Raw genomic sequence first — 16,655 nt, forward strand, 5'->3', positions numbered from 1 at the left:
TAGGATAGTATCATGATGATCCTAAATTCTAATAATAAACACTACCCCCTTCAATGCCATTCCATTTTTCACACACTCTATGGGCAATGCAAAATTAATTCATGCTAGTGAAGTGCTCATCCCATCCTTCTGTGCATTGTCTCGATGAAGTCTGACCCAAGCATTTTTAGCACCATTCCATTATAATTTCCTTCATTTGAAAATAACCTTCATTAGTATGAGATGTATGAGTCCCATTGATATCTTTTAATGTCATTCTCCATCATTCAAAGTACATATAATCCCTTATGACCTTATAACATCATAGTCCACTCAATGACATGACACAATAGATGTATGAGTTTTTAATTTCTATATTTGATTGTGTATAGTTTTTTACCATCAACGTGGCAGATCATACTACATGATCCATCATCAATATTTCTTGTTCTTCATGCTCTCTTGCATCCTAATGATGGATCATGTAGTATGATCTGAAACATTGATGGTAGAAAACTATACACAATCAAATCCAAAAATTAAAAACTTATTTTCATGGATTGTGGATATCTAATAGATCTGGAGAATAGATGTAATTAGAATTTAGGAAGAAGAAATACATTAAAACTTGAAATATTAAACAAGGGTTGGGGCTAGAGTTACTAGAAAAATGCCAAAGATTCTTCATGCTCAAATCCCTTTTAGACATCACAAGTTGTACTATGCATAAGAAAATATCATTAGAGCTAATCTCAACTAGTATGAACCTTGAAATTTGCGTAGTATATTAGATTCATTCCATCATTGTATAGCATTGGTATGCCTCCACACATCCATTTGGTCTCCCATGATTATAATTGAAAACTCCATCTCTTCAAAGGTCATATAACTATAACCCATTTTAGACATTTTGATTTTCAATAGCATATTTGTTGTTTTGATGGAATCAGTAGGGTGGCAACATTAGTCCACTAAAAGAAAAATTAAAGTCAAACACTTGATCCCATGATCAATCTACTGAGCTTATTTTTTGAAATGATTTAATTCAAATTGAATCACTGGATTAATTTATAAAAACTCATTTCATTATTTTGCAAATCTATTAATTTCATGTTGAGAGGCCTCTGAGCTAGCTTTAAAAATTGATTGATTCAAGTAACCAAGCCCTGAAATCTTGTGTTTATATTCTCTTGTATATATACTTTCAATTTGAAAAATCTCATCTCATGCCAATAATTTGGTCAAAAGATATTGTTTGAAAAAGTTGCCTCCTCTAAACTATCTTGCATTTAAACATGTTAGAAATAAAGAATCCTGTCCAATTTTGGCTTTGAAAATTGGTCAAATAGACATTTGGGGTCCTAAAATTTGGGGCATTGGTTAATGTAACATGGAGAGTATAAGTTAGTGATTTGGGTTCATGATGCATAAATGGGAAAACTAGCAGGTGTTCAAAATTGGGTATTTGGAATTGCAAAACTGGGAACACTAGCAGAATAGTAATTTTCACAAAAAGAATGGACCTAAGAAAATATGCAAATAGATTCATCAAGACTTGAAAATTGACACACTTGAAGTATTTATTAGACTAGAACATAGTGGTACAATATATTTAGTCTCTTCTATCAGTGTTTCAAAATTATAGCATCCCAAATAGGGCTACCAATCAATCTCCATATTTAGCTACCATCAAGACTTTAGAAATTGCTTTTGGAATAGCCTTTGAAAACTAGTCAAGTAGATTGATCATAGGCACAAACCTAGAAACATATAATGCGTCTAACCTCTAGAATTCAATTCAAAAATTATTTTCTTAATAGAATTAATTGGGTCAAAGTTATAACTAGTCAAATAGGGCTTTGTGGAATTATAAACAATATGCATCAACATCACAATAGTAAATAACCAACTTTGAGGGATCCAAAACTTAGTCAAAACATATCAAAATGATTTGAAATATGAAATATAGGTTCTCTAATATAAATACTAAACATTCCCAAAATGAAACTTTATAGTGTGGAAAATATTCAATTGCAAACTGGGCTTCTTGTCATTGTCTGACACTTTGGCAAAAATGCAAATTTGAGCAATGCTCAAAATGATTCTTTACAAAATGGCCCAGAATGGGAATTTATCATCATAGGATGCATGCATATAATTAATGAAAGGTATTAAACACATGAAACACATAATAGGCCTCAAAATGATGACCTGATACATATGCATGAAAAGCTTTCATAGGAAGCTTGATTAGAGTCAATTTTTAGAATGGTACTCAAAATTAGTGCTTCAATATTGAGTCCCACTAGTGGCTTTTTCTAGGATGCATGTACCTTTCCATAATGGAAAGGACTCAGATCTCTAGAGGAAGAAGACCATTCCAAAATTTTTTCTCAAACAACTTTATTGAAAGCAAGAAAACTACTCCTAAACTGTACAAGCGGTGGTCCCTAAACTATACAAGCGGTGGTCTCGAGCCATCGAACTTCAACAAAAATTCTTACCTTTATCATACACCTAATTTTCATTTCCACTTTCATGAGGCAAGCTAGAAGCATCACTTCCATTAGTTTCACCAATCAAAATAGCATCTTCAATAAATTCACTTGGCAAACAAAACTCTACATCCTCACTTTCATAATGCATGTAAAAACTAGACTCATTGCCTACAACTTGCTCATTATGAAAGTATAGATAAACATGCTCTTGGATTTCACAATATGACTAAAGATCATTTCCATCAAAAGAATTATGCATGCTATCCAATGGAAACAAAAAGGATTTGTACTGTACTTGATTCAAGGAGTCACACATGTCATGAATTTGAAACTCACCAATTATATCCACTTGTGAAGGGTATAAGAAATCTAATTTCTCCTCATTTGCAATATTGTGATTCATCCAATCAAATTCAACAAGTTTTGAAACTACTTCAAAATTTTCAAATAATGTATTAGTCACCAAGTTAAAAAACATATCATGAAAGTGTTTACATACAAAATGTTGATTACTATTTGTTGGTACTCATATAGATCCAATAATTAAATTTTCAATTTATGGTCTTGAACTCCCTTGAACAATGGTTCAAAGTGGTTCAAATTGGTTTGAAGTGGTTCTAATTGCATAAGAAGCTTCAAGTCCAAAGTTCTAGTTTGGAGTTATGGCTTGTCAGGTTTTTGAATATAGATCTAGAAGATCAACAATCCTAAGTTTAGATTCAAGTTTAGATTCATTCTCAATATCTAGCTTTTAAGATCAGATTCATAGTTTAGATGTAGATTTTGAGGTGTAAGTTATTTAGTGTAGTTTCTTAAAAAGGGAACACAATTGATGGGTTAGTGATTGGTGATTAGACATTATGACATTGAGTCTTGTTATTTCTAGTTAGTTACAATTTCAAAAGTATCATGCCCAAATTTCTCAAAGTTTTCAGGGTTTTCAAATTTAAAGTTTAACAAGTTGTTCAAGTTCATCTAGTTTAATGAAGTTCAGAGTGATTCAAATTCAAGAGATCTCAAGTACTCAACTTCAAGAGTTCAAGCATCAAGGACCCAAGTAACTCTCATGTTAGCTAAATGGCCTTGATCATGCTGACATTCAAGTAGATGAAGTTTAAGACATGAAATAACACATCCTTGCTACCTATTTACTATGGTATCAATGGTATTAATGACATTGTTACTGAATTTGAAGATTAACTACTTTGGAGATAAAATCTTCACATGCATACCAGTCATCAAGATGCGTGGAGCTAGATTCAAGACTACTAACTATTTGCACAACAAGATTCATTAACACAAGACCCGTTATAAGTCAGTATGTCACATAATGGTTTTGTATCAACTCATGGTTCCTTAATTTAACCATGTGACATCCAAATATGCACAAACCTAGGTAAGTTATCTTTAATTGGAATTGTAGCTTTGTAGTTGGAAACACAAAGAAATGAAGCCATTACTTTTGGTTAGGTTGATCAATCCAAAATATAGAGCCCACAAGTTCTATTAATATATGACATGTAAATAGTGCCTTGAATTGCAAAAGTCCAAAATCAAACCACGATGGAGAATGCACACTAATAGCTTGACAAAAGGTTGAGACCATCGGTGGTGGCTTGAGGGGTAATGAACATCAATGACCCACATATTCCCAACCTGACATGCCATAATATTCAAAATTGTCACAAGGATAGGAAAAGCTATGTGTTGTATATCCAAACTAGTGGAAGTAATGTCACTCATTGTTACTATGGATAATGGTTTTACTTTGGTAGTGGTAGTAATTAAATACCTAACAACCCAAAAAATTGACTTGCCAAGCACATAGGTCTTCATTTTGATACAAGGTAGTCAAGCCATCAAGAGTATATTTATATGTTTATGATGATGATCAAACCAAAACCAATAGGGATTGTCACATGATAGAAGAAATGTGTAATGAAGGGTGACTATGCATATTGGTCAGACACTCAAACCATGAAATTGACAATTGATGTTTGCGAGAGGCCATGATAATGATTACTCTTGCTCAAGTGGTTATCTATGTACTTGGACATGCCATTATTGTGTTTAGGAATAGAAATCTGTCCATTAAAGAATTTGATCCATCAGTGATAATCTAATCACTCCATGTAGTTAATTGAAATCTTTGGGTGCCCCCCCATGAATTGATGAACTAGCAGAATGTTCAGATTGAAGGTAGGTGGCATGAAGATAAAGCCACATCATAGCTAGAACACAAAGACTAAAAGATATGGTAAGCTCGTTATTACACCATCAAGTTGTACAGTTTGGTTATTCAGGTAGCCATCTGTGCACAACAAATGGGAATGGACAATTGTATTCAAAAAATGAATTCCCTAAAAACCAGTTCCAAGAATGTCGGCATGTCACCACATCCATATTCTCCTAAGAATAATGACAAATGATTCCATGTCTAAATGGACATCTTTTACACAAATTATCTGCTAATGACTTGGATATTTGAGGAGGGTGTTTGTTTGATAGAAAATTTATCCTACGTGGATAATAAGAAGAGTCTTTGTGTATCTAATTCCAAAAGCTTGTGTGATTGGTCTCAAAGGACATAAAACACAGACTATAGCTCCCTTGTGTTAAAAGAAACAAAGACATATGCCACTTAATGTTCATATTTAGGATTGGTATTGAGAATAAACCAAATGAAGTTTAAAGGTTAAGTAATTTGACATGTGTTAGATACAACAACTCAACAACATCCAAATTTATTCAATTTTCCATGTGTCCCAAATATATATATCAAGCTTGATAAAGAAGATGGAAGTTATAGAATTTTTAATTTAGAAAACCCAAAAGTGTTGGAATATTCAAATAGGAATAATGCTTCTGAGAGGGGGGGGGAGGGTGAATTAGAAGTACTGTACTTTGACCATTAAAAAATTTTAACTAAAAGTAGATTGCATGTATATAAACACATCAAACAATTATGAAAAACACATATATGCATCACCACATAACACTTGAGATTTTGGTAACCCAGAAACCCTTTAGAAATAAGAAGGTAAAGTTGGGGTGGGGATGATACCCACAAAAATTACTACAGCAATAATGTTTAACCACTTCTGATGATCTACCCTGTTAAAGGCCTGCCCTATTAAAGGCTACAACACACTTTTAAATGTGACCTTGTTAGAGGATTTACAAACACTTTACAAGAAGTGTTACCTTGTTAAAGGATTTAATCACCTATTTAAAGGATCTACAAAATAGTTGTTAAGCTAACCTATCACCATAGGGCTTCTTTTCTAACACAATTACTAGAGAGTATTAGGTATAATAAACTTGATAGCTTATAATCCTTTGATTGTTGAATACAAGCACTTGATTTGCTTTCTCTGATCTTGATCCTCTGTGATATGATACTCTTCACTCTGAAAATAGTTTTCCTTACACACCCTCATCCATCCACACATATACAATGAGATTTAGTCTTCCTTATAAAGACATTTGAAGACTTAGGGTTAGGTATGGATCTACAATCCATATTGAATCTTTGTTTCCCGCTCATTCCTTTCACATTTACTATTGGTTGCATGCCTTCTCCATTTGTCTTATTGGTTGCATGTAGATTGCATAGGAAAGACAAAAGATTCATTCTTATCTTTTTAATCCTTCAAGATTCGTCATATGTTGGCCATGAAAATGGTTTACATCTACATTTGTAAAGTTACAAACTCATATGTGCATTTTGTGTTGCTCGACACTTACTAATTCCTGATGCTCAACACTTATATTAAACTGGCTTACTAAGCTCTTGTTGTATTTATATATTGCTCGGCATCATCTATGACTCAGCACTTGTATCATGCTCGGCACCTAAAGTCATTTAGCACCTGAAGGCTGCTCGACACCTGAAGATCACTCGGCACCTAAATGCTCTCCTGACTCGGCTCATGTTGTGGCTTGGCATACATGGTGTAGTCGACTCCAATGTAGAAAGTGGTTAAGTGTGTTGGCACTCAAGTGTCAAAAACCATTTTGACACTAACAAAAAGAGCCATCAAGTGGAAAGTTAAAAGCAATATATTCCAAGTTTTTCCTCAGGCTTCCCAATAGCTCATCAAGTTTAATAATAACTTAGCATTATGATAATAGGTGTTATTAAAATGAAGATTCTTGGATACACAAGGAAAGAGGATAATGGGTTAGTTATGATAACTAAAAAGCTATGGGAAAAGAAAGAGTTAAATAAGCTAGAAAAAGGAAATAGAGGGGTTCCAATTTTTTGGAGGTGGGGAGACTATTCTTTTCTAGAGACTTTATGCTACGAGAGGGGGGGTTTTTCTACTTCTTTATTTTCCTGATTATAATGTAGGGGAAGGAAATTTTTATTTTTAGATAGTGATTATTATACATAAACAATAGAATATTGACTATTTTGTTCTATTTAGAGGGGATAAACAACAATATATTAAAACTTTGAGCTCAAATGCATGTTTTCTAATCAATACTCAACTTGGAGTGGTCTTGATTTTCTCTGAGCATGTATTTGTTACATTTGATTGTCATCATGATTATACTTTGGATTTGGTGCTATGGTTTTTTTGTGTATATGGAATGAATAGTTTGTCTTTTCTCTATGTTATTTCCATAATGTAGTGCTTGGATAAATGGACTTTATGTCATTTATTTTCTATTTCCTTTAAGTTAGTTTTTCATCATCTATGTCATGTTTATGGATAGATGTTTGTAAACCTTTCTGGGTTTTAGGTTAAAAGCATTATCAATCCTAGTGTCGTTGATTCATTGTAAATCATATATAGGGAGCTATACCTAGATAAATTTAGAGGATGCTTACGCATATTCAGTCTTCTTATTTGGGATTTTGGGGTCAATTTGCATGTATTTCTTTGGAGGACAATCTTTTCACTAACAATTTTTTGGAACCTCTAATAGGGACTGGAAATGAAGATTAGTGCTAATATTTATTTCCTCAGTTTCTAATTATCTTCAAGTGTAGGAGATTGGTGACTCTATATAAAGACCATATCAGATATGAAAACCATGAGAAAGCCAAGGCCAAATCCCACTCTCATGGAACTTTATTTGATGGAGGATAAAGTGTTGTGAGAATTTGTGGAAAGTTATAAAGAGAGCATTTCCCAATATATTAGGAATAATGTAAGTTTAGAAGATGATGCCACATTTTGGCTATTGTGGAGAGACTTTTGTCTCAAATTCCACAAGTTGAAAGAGTTAGAAGAAAAGAGAAAAATGTTGCAAATATATCAAAAAAAGGTATCACAGTTAAGTGAAGAGTTGATGGTTGATGAAGAAGAAGCTCCTATTATCTTAGTTTGACCCTTTTATTTCAGTCATCTTATCATGAATGGCCAAGAAGTCTAGGCACATTTACTTTGGTCTCATGCTGATCTAGTTTTAAAAGATGAGGATATACATGACAGCACTAGATAAATGGTAAGAAATAATGATGAAATCTCACCTGATGTTCCTTATTCACCTCATATAGAAAGTTTCACATTTGAAGGTTGTGATGATCATCTTTTTCTTCAAGATTCTATCAAAATGCTTTCTAACAATGCCCTACCAGAATATGAATCTTTTAATGTCATAGAAGATGGTGAGAATAATGATTCTTTGTATGTGAATGTTGAAGAAGTACCCATTCTAGAATCCTTTTATTTTGAAAATAAAGCAGTAATAGATATTATTGGTGATGCTGATTTTGAAAATGGTGCTAAATTTTGTCTTGAAAAGGACTCTGTTGTGACTGAATATTTGGCCAAAAGGCTGAATATGGAAATAAAATTTGAGCAAGAGACCTTCCTAATTAAAGAAATTTTATAGCCTCAAAGAAAATAGACATGGGTAAATAAGGATGCTCAAGGTGAGAGTGAGAACCATGGCAGTAGTAGAGAAGAATTGATAGCCCAAATGGAAGAACCTTGTCAATCTAAAAATAAAGGTGATGTTTGTAATGAGGTAAAGATTCCTTTGGCTGAAGCTTTTCACCATGAAATCCTTTTTGAGAGAGGAGGGTACGAAGCTAATTTTCAACCCATTTATGACTCAATCAAGCTGCTAAAAGATACTTTTCTGAATGAAGAAGAAGAAATCATACATGAATTTATATCATGACTCCAAATAGATCATCTCTTACTTAATGACTCAGGTATTTTTTCAAATCATATTGAAAATAAAACAATTTTTGACAACTTTTCTTTTCATTCTTCTATGTGTGGCTTTGCTAATTTGGATTGTGGAAGTGATGACATTTTGGGAAAGAGAAAAGACAACATACATTGCATGCTTGATGGTAGTTTGATTCTTGAAAAGAATGAGGAGAGCATGTACTTAAGAATTGACCCTATGTTGGATGAGGCATCTCTTTTCTCACAGTTTGATCATGATATCAAATTCCATATACAAATGGTGAGTTTTTGTGTCATCATTTCTAGATATTGTGCATCTTTTCTTGAGGATATTTCTTCATTTCAATTTTTTTAGCTTGAAGTGAAACCTGGTCAGATGAATGTTGAAGATAAATTCTTGAGTAAAAAGGAGTGCTATCATGAGTTATGGTTGCTTGGGAAGAAGTGCTTGGTTAGCATATTTATGTGTGTCTTTAGATTAAAGTTAAACATTGAAGAAGTCGTCTGTAAGAAATGGTGTGGAGCTGCTCCAATGAGACATGATTTGTTGTGGCGGAAAGGCTCTTACTTCTTAGAACTAGTAAATGGATTCATGTGACTTTTTCTTAATTTTGGTTTTGTGGTAGATTTCCTTTCCTACCTTGTATGTATATATATATATATACTTTTGGTGTGCATAGTGTTAGTTTCAATAATGCGCAAGCTTAGTGCTTGTTGATAGTTTAGGTATTTTTTTGGTTGTATTTTCCTTGCTCCCCTCTTCTTTCTTTGCATGCAACTCCTAATTTTCCTTTTTCTTGGTGACTCTTTCACCCAATGGATAAGGAACTCAACTTTTGCTAGAGATTGCTAGAGTTCTCTATTTTTGAGTAAAAAATAGTCCCATAGATAGAGCCCCTGTTGGTACTCATATAGACCTAGTAATTAAATTTTCAATTTATGGTCTTGGACTCCTTTGAACAATGGTTTGAAGTGGTTCAAATTGCATAAGAAGGTTCAAGTCCAAAGTTTAGGTTTGGTGTTTTGACTTATTAGGTTTTGGAATGTAGATCTAGAAGAAGAACAACCCTAAGTTTAGAATTGAATTCATATTCAGTTTCAAGATCTAGCTTTTAAGCTCAGATTCATAGTTTCGATGTAGATTTTGTGGTGTAAGTTCTGTAGTGAAATTTCTAAAAAAGGGAACACAATTGATGGGGTTGTGATTGAGGATTTGATAGTATGACATTCAATCTCATTATTTCTAGTTATACAATTTCAAAAGCATCATGCCTAGATTGCTTAAAGTTTTTAAGGTTTTCAAATTTGAATTTAATAGGTTGCTCAAGTTCATCTAGTTTAATGAAGTTTGAAGTGATTCAAATTCAAGAGATCTCAAGTACTCAACTTTAAGAGTTCAAGAATCAAGGACCCAAATAAATCTCATGTTAGCTATAATGGCCTTGATCATGTTGACATTCATGTAGATGAAGTTTGAGGCATGAAATAATACATCCTTGCTACCTATTTACTATGGTATCAATGGTATTAATGACATTATTTTAGAATTTGAAGATTGACTACTATGGAGATAAAATCTTCACATGCATACCAGTCATGAAGACATGTGGAGCAAGATTTAAGACTACCAATTATTTGTACAACAAAATTCATTAATGTAGGAGTCATTATAAGTGAGTATGGCACATAATGGTCTTGCATCAACTCATGATTCCTCAATCCAACCTAGTGACATCCAAATATGAACAAAGTTAGGTAAGTTATCTTTAATTGAAATTAGGGCTGTGTAGTTGGCACCATGAAGAAAAAAAGCCATTACTTTTGGTTAGGTTGATCAATTCAAAATATAGAGCCCACACGTTTTATTAATATATGACATGTAAATAGTGCCTTGAATCACAAAATCCTAAAACCAAACCATGATGGAGAATGCACACTAACAATTTGATAGAAGGTCAAGACCACTGGCGGTGGCTTGAGGGGTAATGAACATCAATGCCCCACATATTCCCAACCTAACATGCCATAATATTCAAAACTATCACAAGGATAGGAAAAGTTGTGTGTTATATATCCATGCTAGTGGAAGTAATCCTGTTCAATGTTAATATGGATAATGGTTTAACTTTGGCAGTGGTAGTAATTGTATACCCAACAACCCAAAAACCCAACTTGTCAAACATATAGGTCTTCATTTTGATATGAGGTAGTCAAGACATCAAGAGCATATTTATATGTTTAGAATGATGATCATACCACAACCAATGGGGATCATATCATGATAGAAGAAATGTGTAATGAAGGGTGACTATGTATATTGGTCAGACACTCAAATCATGAAATTGACAATTGATGTTTGAGAGAGGCTATGATAATGATTACTCCTAATCAAGTGGTTATCTATGTACTTGGACATGCCATTATTGTGTTTAGGAATATATATCCCTCCATTAAAGAATTTGATCCATTAGTGATAATCTAATCACTCCATGTAGTTGATTGGAATCTTTGGGTGGCCCCCCATGAATTGATGAACTAGTGAAATGTTTAGATTGAAGGTAGGTGGCATGAAGATAAAGGAACATCATAGGTGGAACACGAAGACTAAAGGATATGGAAAGCTTGTCATTACAACATAAAGTTTTATAGTTTGGTTGTTCAGGTAGCCATCTATGCACAACAAATGGGAATGGACAATTACATTCAGAAAATGGACTCCCTAAAAACTAGTTCTAAGAATGTTAGATTCCATGTCTAAATGGGCATCATTTACACAAATTATCTACTAATGACTTGTATGTCTAAGGGGGGTATTTTTTTAGTAGAAGATTTATTTTACGTGGATAATAAGAAGAGTCTTCATGTATCTAATTTTAAAAGTTTGTGTTATTGGCCTTAGAGGACATGCAACACAGACTGTAGCTCCCTTGTGTTAAAAGAAACAAAGATATATGCATCTTAATGTTCATATTTAGAATTGGAATTGAGAATAAACCAAATGAAGTTTGAAGGTTAGTAATTTGACATGTGTCAAGGTCAAAAACTCAACAACATCCTAATTTATTCAATTTTCCATGTGTCTCAAATATATATATATATATATATATATATATATATATATATATATATATAGATATATTTCCAATAAAGAAGATGGAAGTTATAGTTTTTTTAATGTTGAAAATGCAAAAGAGCCATCAAGTGGAAAGTTAAAACAACATATTCCAAGTTTTTCCAAAGGATTCCCAACAACTCATCAAGTTTAATAATGACTCAACATTATGATAATAGGCGTTATTAAAATGAAGATGCTTGGATACATAAGGAAAGAGGAAAATGGGCCATGTATGATAATTGAAAAGCTACGAGAAAAGAAAGAGTTAAATAAGTTGGTAAAAGAAAATAGAGGGGTTCCAATTTTTTGGAGGTGGAGAGACTATTCTTTTCCAAAGATTTTGTGCTATGAGAGGGTGTGTTTTTCTACTTCTTTATTTTTCTGATTGTAATGCAGGGGACGAGAATTTTTATTTTCAGATAGCAATTATTGTACAAAAACATAAGAATGTTGACTATTTTGTTGTGTTTAGAGGGGATAAATAACCATATATTGAAACATTGAGTTTAAATGAATGTTTTCTGATCAATATTCAACTTGGAGTGGTATTTATTTTCTCTGAATGTGTATCTATTACATTTGATCATTATCATAATTATCCTTTGGACTTGGTGCTATGGTTTTTTTGTGTATTTGGAATGAATAGTTTTCTTTTCTCTGTGTTATTTCTGTAATGTAATGCTTGGATAAATGGACTTTGTGTCATTTATTTTCTATTTCGTTTAAGTTACTTAGTTTTTCTACATCTATATCATGTTTATGGATACATGTTTGTAAACTTTTCTTACTTTCAGTTAAAAACATTATCAATCATAGTGTAGTTGATTCATTGTAAATTGTACTTGAATAGATTTAGAGGGCACTTATGCTTTTCAATAGTGAAGTTACCCAGCTGTTAGTACATATTTAGTCTTCCTATTTGGGCTTTTGGGGTTAATTTGCATGTGTTTCTTTGGAGGAATTTTTTTTCACTAACATTATTATTGTCTTTCTTCAAAAAGAAATTGTAATTAACTTCATATATATCAAAATTATCATCTCAAGAAACATCAACACAAAAGGAAAAATTAGAATCAGAATCACAACTTCCATCTCTTTCCTTTCCATTATACGAACCATCAAAACTCATTGCAACACCATCAACACAAGAAGAATTTGAATCAATACTAAATCTCCCCTTAGTAGTACTCTTCACATCAAATAAATATTCATGTTTATTGGCACTTGAACTACTATCATATACACCTCCAAAACCTGACATATAATATTCTAATTTTGTATTACTTTCAACATCAAACTTTGGGAAAAGGACTTCATCCTGGGGAAAGAAATAACAAGAAAAATCATTAGAATCCTTAGTAACATTTGCATACCTTTCAAAGTCACAAGCCAATATGACTAAAATTTGTTCAGTGTTGAGAAAAAAATCATCACAAGTATGTTCTCCTTGGCTATGATCATAATTTGGATGATTTGAAATACTTATAACAACAATATCACCACTATAGCAATATGAAAAATTAGAATCCTTACCACAACATGTTTCCTCTTCTCTACAAAATATCTCAGCACTAGGTACATCACCATAGTCATTTTCATCACAAGAAGAGTCTCCCTTATTGCTGCTAGAGTTTTCTTCACTCTCATACATATAGTCACATGATTCATTTTCAGTTATATATCCATCTTTCTCACATTGACTGCAATCATCTGATTCACTAAAACTTGAATCCTTCTCTTTATAATAAGAAGACATACTACCATCATCTATGGATTCATCATATTCACTATGACTTTAAAGACACTCACTATCAATACTAGAAGATTAAAAATGAATTCTATTGTTATACAAATCACTCTCCATCTTCTTGATACATTCATTAGTTTGCAAAATATTTTGGAACCTTAAAAGTGCTGGCCAATCAACTAAATCAAACATGAAAAATTCTAGTAAAAAAATAGGCAATGAAGATTGCTTAGGTCTTAAAAAACATGAAAATCAATCAGTGCTAGCTTAAACTTCATGTAGATTTGAACATTATTTAGACCTTGAATAATTCCTACTATATTTCTTATGAAGCTAATAACCTAATTATGGAGTTCCTTTTTCAATATAACAACTTCTTCAAGCACACATTCATGACTTGACAAACAACCATTTTTAGATATACAGTTTGAAACCATTTTGAAATAAATTATTAAATACCTCTCTTTTTAGTGTTGAAATCACTGAATAGAGGCAACCATTCTTATCACTTAATTTTCACAAAAAGAAAAAGTCATGAAGATTAAAATACTTTTAAGTGTTGATGTTTTAACTAGATCTATTGATTTGGCATGATTGTAAACATGAACTCATACATAAAACCATTTAGAGCCACCACCTCTTTAAAGAGGACATAGAAATCACTATTTTTATTTTCTTTCTAACATTCCAATTCCATAAAACAAAAAATGCATACAACAGTGAAACTTTTTTATAACTTCTCTTTTCAAGAACTACTAAAAAAAGGTTCAGATCTACTCAAAAAAATGTTGAAATTCTTTTAAAATTTCTATATGGAATCAATTAGGAACTAGTATGGAGATATTTTAGAGTTTCCACTTGTACTTGCGAGAAATATTTTAAACATAATTCATTACTTGACAAATTTGAACCAGAATTTTAGTTTGTAGAAACTTGTAGACCATTAAACCACCTTTGAAGATTTACACACTTGGAAAAGAGGAGAAACACATTTGATTATTATTGACTCTAAATTTTACAAGAACATTTTAAAACATTATCCATTTGAACTGATTGATGATAAACTTAATATGGTTGTAGCACACAATTTTCATTCAACTCTTAAAGTGCCATTGTCATGAATAAGGTAGGATAGAGATTCAAACTCCTTTAACAAAGCCTCGCAACTATGATCCCTAGTATAGTTGCCATTTTGTTGGCTCCCGATTTAACATAGATTTCAATTACTAGGTAGCCAAGAGAAGATTGAATTTAAGGAAGAATTGTCCTATGACGAATACAATTTTTCAAGAACCCAAGCTAACTATAAGCCTGAACTCCTTCTGCACTTCAAACTCTACAAAAACCTAGGTGGGTATACCTTTAGATTTGATCATATGATACTAGTTCAAAGCATAAATCTGAATCTATAAAAATCATATTAAACCCTTATTTCTCCTGTACTTATGAAATAACAAAGGTATGCAATAACAGGTTACAAAACCTATGAAATCCACAAGCCGAGTGAGGGTATTCTTTTAGCTACTAAACATAAAGGGAAAATGGATAATTGATATTTGATTTTGAATTATCATAACCCACATATGAAACAACAAATTAAATTGATCTTGTAGCTGATTAGTGCCCTATCCATAGGGTATTCTATAAATCAAAACACACATCTAGGATATCAATGATCTATCACATACATCAAGATATCATATCTATCCTATCACTTTGTGAATCAAACATCAATGTTCAAACTAAACCTCGTACTCATCAAAATCCTTCCATAAAATCTGCAAACCTATCAAAATATATCATGCATTTACTTGATTCTTTGAACCAAAATAAAAACACATTAAGATATACAACTCAATACAAGATGCAATTGGATCTATGTTCTTTGTCCACATATCAAAAATATTGCAAATAATAGAAACAAGAGACAAGAATCAAAATGATACTAAGTAATTTTTTGTTCTTGGTATTCATTCCTTTGAAATATGTACATTCAAGATGCATGAAAGACTCACAAAACACACAATAAATTAGAACTATACACTATATGTTGAATAATGCTGTTCATACAAGAGAGAATGCTGAAAGAATGGTGGAAATCTAGTTGAGAACTTGCTCAAAACTTTGGAAACCAACTGGGTGTACAATGAGAGAAGAAAGAAAGATATCAATGAGGAAAGAATCCAAGATCTAATATGGAATCAACACTTTTCCACTAGAATCTCCCTCCAATACTATTGCAAAACATCTTTCATCTCTCTTGAACTTAAAACTAGATCAAATCCCATAATTGTCATAACAAACTCTAAAAATATCTCAAGGAATGATGGGAAAAGCACTTTTCTGATAAACTATTTGATTTATTGAAAAAAAGTGCCAAAAACCCTACTAAACTTATTTGGAGACAAAATAATACTAATAAATGAACCTCTCCAAGTTTGGCACATACCCATCTAACAATTTTAGCCACAAACTGAATTTGAACTAATCATACTAGAGTGCAACTGAAATTTGCGTACCTTAAAAAAAAAACTGATCATAGATGCTTCCACATGATACCTTTGTAAAATCTGAAGGTATATTTGGAAAATAGGTGTCAAGAGCTTTCAGATGATTTATAATAGTCCTATATTGGCCTCAACAAATTACCTAGGGCATCTAAAATAAGTTTCAGGTTGAAAATTGATTTATAGGCCTTGAATTTGCTAAAAAAAAAGTCACATTATGTTGAAATTCAAACTTTATAAATAAAAGTAGTTTCATTTAAAATGCATACACATTCAAAATGAGTAAAAGCCATTTTTTGCAACTTTTCTTTTTTTCCCCTTCATTTTCACTTCTGGTTAGAGCTTTTGGATTTGTTGATCTCTTCTTGGTCATCTTTTTTTGCCAACACCTTCAGGACACCTCATCCACCTAAGTCCACATGTTTCCATTTTGCAACTTTGTGACCTTTAACACTAACCATCAAACTTAACTGCCAACTGTGCAACTATCTGCCACTTAAACCACTTTGGGATGTCAGGATTGCCAACTGCTAACTATGCCACTAATTGCCGACCATGAGTGTAACTGCTAGTAGTTAGTTGCTACATCAAAATTGTTATATTCTATCTACAACTTTAGCCTCCCACTGCATGTCTAACCACCAACATAACCATTTT

This window comes from Cupressus sempervirens, chromosome 6 (genome assembly GCF_028749045.1).
Source record: "Cupressus sempervirens isolate cs-2001-9-10 chromosome 6, ASM2874904v1, whole genome shotgun sequence".
NCBI classification, from domain to species: Eukaryota; Viridiplantae; Streptophyta; class Pinopsida; order Cupressales; family Cupressaceae; genus Cupressus; species Cupressus sempervirens.